The sequence below is a fragment of the Phascolarctos cinereus genome, unplaced genomic scaffold (assembly GCF_003287225.1).
Source record: "Phascolarctos cinereus isolate Bilbo 61053 unplaced genomic scaffold, phaCin_HiC Scaffold_8;HRSCAF=390, whole genome shotgun sequence".
NCBI classification, from domain to species: domain Eukaryota; kingdom Metazoa; phylum Chordata; class Mammalia; order Diprotodontia; family Phascolarctidae; genus Phascolarctos; species Phascolarctos cinereus.
The window spans coordinates 66,886,520-66,892,462 of NW_027556291.1; the positions used below are offsets into that span (position 1 = coordinate 66,886,520).

A 5,943-nucleotide genomic window follows, 5' to 3' on the forward strand; every position below is an offset into this window, starting at 1 on the left:
CAGAGTTCTAAATTCCTTCAAAGCTGTTTTTCTTTCTAATATTGTCTGGTTGATTCCATTTCATTTTCTTTTCAGGTTCACATTCCCTCCCTCTCCCTTTGCCCTCACCACCCCCTCTCCAGGTTGAGAAAGCAAGACAAAAAACCAAACCTGTTTCACACTTGTGTAGTGAAGCAAAACAAATGCCCAGCTTGGCCACGTCCAAAAGACCATTCTCAGTCTGCACTCAGAGTCCATCGACCACCTCTGTGCCTGGAGGTGAGTAGCATGTTTCATCACAACTCCTCTGAAACTGTTGTTGGCGAGCGTTTTTAGGCCTTTCAAAGTTATTTCTCTTTACAGTGTTCTTGTTACGGTATAAATTGTTCTCCTGGTTCTGCTCACTTCATTTCACATCAGCTCCGTCTTCCCACATTAGTGTAAAACCGTCCCCTTGATCATCTCTTACAGCACTATAGTATTCCATCACCTTCCTATACCATAAGTCATTCAGCCATTCCCCAGTTGATGGTCAGGCCCTCGATTTCCAGTTCTTTGCCACTATAACAAATATGTTTGCTGCAACAAGTATTTGTAGGTATAGGTCCTTTACCTCTTTCCTGGTTCTCTTTGGGGTACAGATGAATTAGCGACATCACTGGGGTATAGGGTATGCACAGTTTAATAGCTTTTGGGGCTTAGTTACAAACTGCTTTCCAGAGTGGCTAGATCAGTCCTCAGCTCCACTTAGAGGGTATGAAAGAGCCCATTTCCCCACAGCCCATCCAGAATCTGCCATTTTTTCCTTGTCATTTTAACCAGTCATGTGCATGTGAGGTAGTACCTCAGAGTTGTTTTACCTTGCATGTCTCTGGCTGTAAGTGATTTAGAGCTTATTTTTATATGCCTAGTGATAGTTTGAGTATCTACCTCTGAAAACTGCCTGCTCAGATCCTCAGACCATTCTGTACTGGGGATTCGCCCTTATTTTTATACATTTGATACTGTTTTCCTTTGCATGTTAGGAATGACACCTTTATCAGAGAAACTTGCTACAAAGATTCACACCCCAGGCCTCAACATCCTGCTTCTCCTACAATGTTATCTATACCAGTTTCACTGGTGTACACAACCTTTAACATTTTAGGCAATCAAAATTGTCTGTTTTAGCTCATATAAACGTCTCTCTGTTAAAACTGTGTCTTGTTCTGGTCCCCATGATCTCTCCCACTTCTACTCAGTCCAGTAAGTTTGTAAGCAGCCTGTATGAAGTGTGGATATTTGGAAGTAAGATTGTAAAGGGGAACTTGGAAGGCACTTCCTAACTGTCCCAAAGATCAAAGGAGCATGATTTACCGATGGTATTATATGGTGACCCAAAAGCACCCGACGGTCACATGTGCTGAATCAGGGAAGCCACCGAGGCTCTGCTGTCAGGGCTATTTGGTGCTACGATCTGTAAATTTCAGACAACGTCCAGAAGACCAGCAGAACACCCAGTGGTGCCAATTACTTTAAGATGACACAGATGCCTGGACTTTCAAGTTTTAGGGACAACTTTGAGATGATTTGGATATGTTAATGACCTAACCTTAAGATGGCATAAATAAGACTCAGTCTTTTCCCTCCACAACCTCTCTAAAACTGAGACCCCAAACTCCATCCTCCCTACCTAGTGCTCCTGAGGCTAATGTAAGATACTCTCTCCCAACTGTACTATAGGAGCGATACTCTCTGCCTCTACCCCTCCAACCCTTCTTCCCCACCACTGCCTTCCTTCACCACACCCCTTCCCCTGTCCCCAAGCCATCTGTCCTTGTGCATACTTTTTTACTTGTCTCAATACTCTCGGTGTGCCTACACCCTCTGTACCGTATTAGAATATGATTGCTGCCCAGTTTCCCACTGCCATCATGGTCTTTTCCAGCAAGTCCCTAGAGAACCAGGCGTGTCTGCCTCCATGTCATAATTTCATAAATCAATTTTCAGTTCACTCTCTATCTCTTGTTTGGTCAGGAATTCTTCTTCTAGCCACTGATCTGATAGATGATTTCTCCAGTGCTCTTCTAATTTCTTTATGCTGTTGCCCTTCAAAGCCATCTGGCATGTGTCTTGGTATACAAGGTGAGGGGCTGGTCTATACCTACTTTCTGCCAGTCTGTTTTCCAATTTTCCCATCAGTTTTTGTCAAATAATGAGTTCTTGCCCCACTAGCTGAGATCTTTGTGCTCTTTAAATGCGGGGGTACCGTGCTCTTTGCTTTCCTATGTTTTCTACCTAATCTGTTCTACAGATCAAGCTCTCTAGTTCTGTCCGAGTACCAAAGTATTTGATTATTGCATCCTTGTAGTACAGTCTGAGGTCTGGACCTTCTACTTGCTCCTTTTCCCCTCAGGAATTTGCCTGACGTTCTTGGCCTTTTGTTCCACCAGACGAATTTCATGATGATTTTTCCCCTGGTTCTCTAAAGTAATCCTTTGGTAGTTGGACTGGAATGTCAGTGAATGGAAAACTAATTGAGTGAGAATTGTCACTTTTATCATACTGGCTCTGCCCATCCATTAGTAATTACTATTTTCCCAGTTGTTTTGATCTGTCTTTATTTGGGTAAAGGGTTATTTTGTAATTGTGTTCATATATTTCCCTTGTCTGTCTTGACAAGTATACTCCCAAGTATTTTACACTTTCTGTAAATTGTTTGAATATTATCATTTTTATTTTTTTTTGATTACACATATAAATAATTTTTAACATTCATTTTTTAAAAAATCTGCATTCCCAATTCTCTCCCTCCCTCCTTCTCCTCCTCCCCCTTTCAGAAGGCAAGAAATTTTACACTGATTATAGCTATGCAGTCGTGTAACACATAGTTCCACATTAGCCATGTTGAGAACGAAAATGTGGAATAAGAAAACAACAAGAAAAATAAAGAAAGTACAAAAATGCTTTAAAATGCATTCATCAATTAATTCTTTCTCTGGAGGTAGATAGCAGTTTTTTGTCCAGCGTCCTTCAGAATTGATCATTATATTGCTGACAATAACTAAGTCATTCACAGTTGACCATTGTACAATATTGCTATTACTTTGTCTAGTGCTCTGTTTTTATTCACTTCTCTTTGCATCCGTTTATGTAAGTCATCCTAGGTTTTTCCGAAAGCATCCCGCTCATCATTTCTTATAGCACAATAGTGTTCCATCACAATCATATATCACAACTTGTTCAGCCATTCCCCAATTCATGGACATCCTCCCAATTTCTAATTCCTTGCCATCACGAAAAGAACTGTTATAAATAATTTTGTACATATTGGTTCTTTTCCTTTTTAAAAATCTCTTTAGTAGACAGACTTAGTTGTGGTATTTCTGGTTCAAAGGATATGAAAAGTTTTACAACCCTTTGAGCATAATTTCAAAGTGCTTTACAGAATGGGTTCACAACAATCAGTTCAGGATGAGTTCACGACTCTACCAACAGTGTATTAGTGCCCCGATGTTTCCACAATCCCCTCCAACATGTGTCATTTTCTTTTTCTGTCATATCAGCCAACCTGAAAGCTGTGAGGTGGTACCTCAGATTTGTTGTATTTGCATTTCTCTAATCAGTAGTGATTGAGAGCATTTTATCATATGAGTATAGGTAGCTTTTTTTTTCTTCTGAAAACTGCCTTTTCATATCCTTTAACCATCTGTCAATTGGGGAATGTCTCGTATTCTTATAGATTTAAGTCAGTCCTCTGTATATTTGACGAATTAGGACTTTATCAGAGAAATGTGATGTAAAAACTTTTTCTGAGTTTTCTGCTTTCCTCCTAATCTTGTCTGCATTTTTTGGGTGCAAAATGCTTTTAATTTAATGTAATCACAATGGTCCGTTTTACATCCTATCATACTCTTTCTTCATCTCTTTGCTTGGTCATAAGTTCCAGAAAGGTAGGATGGAAAGAAGGAGAAAGGAAAGAAAAAAGAAAGAAGGAAAGAAAGAGGTGAGGAAGAAAAAGAAATAAAGAAGAAATAAGGAAGGAAGGAAAGAGAAAAGAAAGAACAAAGGAAGAAAGAAGATAAAAAAGAAAGAAGGAAGAAAGGAAAAGAAGGAAAGGCAGAAAAAGGAAGGAAGAAAGAGGAAAAGAAAGAAGAGAAAAGAAAGAAGGAAGAAAAAGAAATAAATGAAGGAAAGAAAAGAGAAAGGAAGAAAGGAAGACAAAACAAAAGAAGGAAGGAAAGAGAAATGAAAGAAAGCAAGAAAGAAGGAAAGAAAGAAAAACAAAAGAAGGAATGCGGAAGGGAGAAAAGAAAGAAGGAAGGAAAGGAAGAAAGAAGTAAGGCAAGAAAGAAAAAAGGAAGAAAGAGAAAAGAAAGGAATGGACATAAGGAAAGAAGAAAGAAGGTAAGATATAAAAGGAAGGAAAGAAAGAAAGAAATAAGGAAAGAAACAAAAGAAAGGAGAAGGAAACAGAAACGAACTAAAGAAGAAAGGAAAGAGAAAAGGAAGAAAAAAGGAAGAAGGAAGGCAGGGAGGCAGAGAGGGGCAGGAGAGAAGTCTCAGTCTCAGGCAGGACAGGCTTTATTCCTGACCTCATGGGGGGAGGGCTAGCCTCAGTTCCCTAACTTGGCCCTCCCCTCCAGCCACAGGCCCCGCCCCCAGCGCGTGGCAGGCCCGCCCCAGGGCCTTGGGAAGCCTAGGCTTAGCCCCTTAAGGCCCCGCCCCCACCGCGAGGGAAAGCCCCGCCCCCTCCCCTGCGGGGTCTGCGCGTGGGGGTGGGGCGGGGGGCTCTCGCCCCTCTCGGTTGCCTGGAAGACTCAGGCCAGAAGGAGGCTGCCGCGTTGTTGTCCAGGCCGCAGGAAGAAGCGTCCGCCGGTCCCTGAGCTCGGTAGGCCTCGCTCCACGCGCGCCGCCGCCTCCGGCTTTGGTTCTCTCTCTGGGCAGTCACCCCCCCCACCCCGAAAAGGCCCCGTGGGGCCCCCTCCTGCCCCGGTGCCCCCTCAATTCCCCCCACCCCCGAAAAACGGCAACTTCCTGCGGCCTACCCTTCCCGTGGCTGGCCTGAGGGACCCCCGACCTCCGAGGCGGGACTGTGTGGCTCCCTCCCCGACCTTGCCCCCTCCCTGCCTCAGTTTCCTAATCCGTACATGGGGGTGAGGGGGAGAATTAGTCGAGCTCGGGGTGCCGCGATAGCTGCTCCCCCGGCCCCAGTCCCTGAGGCTGACTGGTGAAGCCTAGAGGCCCTCCTGGGAGCAGCTGCACCCAACAAGGTGGTTCGGGGATGGATCACAAAGGGAAGCAACAGCTGCAAGCCTGCTTTCCCCTCCCCCTTCTTCCCTCTTCCCCCATTCCTCCTCTCTTTCTGTCTTCCCCTCCCCCACTTTCCCCTGTCCCCTCCCCCCGCCCTTCAGGAATAAATTTCTGGAGAGCAGGGCTTGCCTTCTTTGTTTGTGTTTTTCCTCTTAGTGGGGAGCCCAGAGGGGTCCTGGAAGCCTTTGGCTCCCCAGCACCACCTGGGGGTGGGTGGGTGCTTCATGCAGTAGGTGGGCCCTTGGGCCATCTTTTTATTATTATTATTATTATTGTTATTATGAATTTAAGAAATAAAACAAGCATTTCCATAACAGAGTGTAATAGAAAAGAAAAAGGATTGCATGTGAAACTGCAGGATCTCTTATGTACAAGGTACTGTTCCTTTAAAATCTACAATGCAGTTGTCATGTAACTTTCATTTTTTTCCCTCTCCCCCCAGAGATGGTTACCATTAGACGCAAATACACACACACACACACTCACACACATGTATGCACATATGCATATATATACATATGCATATATGTCAGTTCTCTGGATGCAGATAGTTTCTTCCTTCATAGGCCTTTTGTAGTTCATTTAGATACTGATAATAGAATGACTTAAACAGCATTGCTGTTACTGTATACAACTTTCTTGGGTCTGCTCATTTCACTCTTCATTATTTCG

At 43.4% G+C, this 5,943-nt stretch overlaps 1 protein-coding gene across 7 annotated transcripts in view; it reads left to right on the top strand.

Annotated features, from left to right (window-relative positions):
* Positions 1–4,664: 4,664 nt before the first annotated feature.
* LOC110203309 (uncharacterized protein C8orf48-like) overlaps positions 4,665–5,943 on the top strand; it is a 195,515-nt gene continuing 194,236 nt past the window's right edge. For 2 of the 7 annotated variants that reach the window (XM_078147989.1, XM_078147988.1), the window contains exon 1: positions 4,665–4,849. The gene's annotated coding sequence lies outside the window, so the exon portion shown is untranslated. The remainder of the gene's footprint in view (positions 4,850–5,943) is intronic. The other 5 variants (XR_013483690.1, XM_078147992.1, XM_078147993.1 and 2 more) reach the window with 3 other exon arrangements.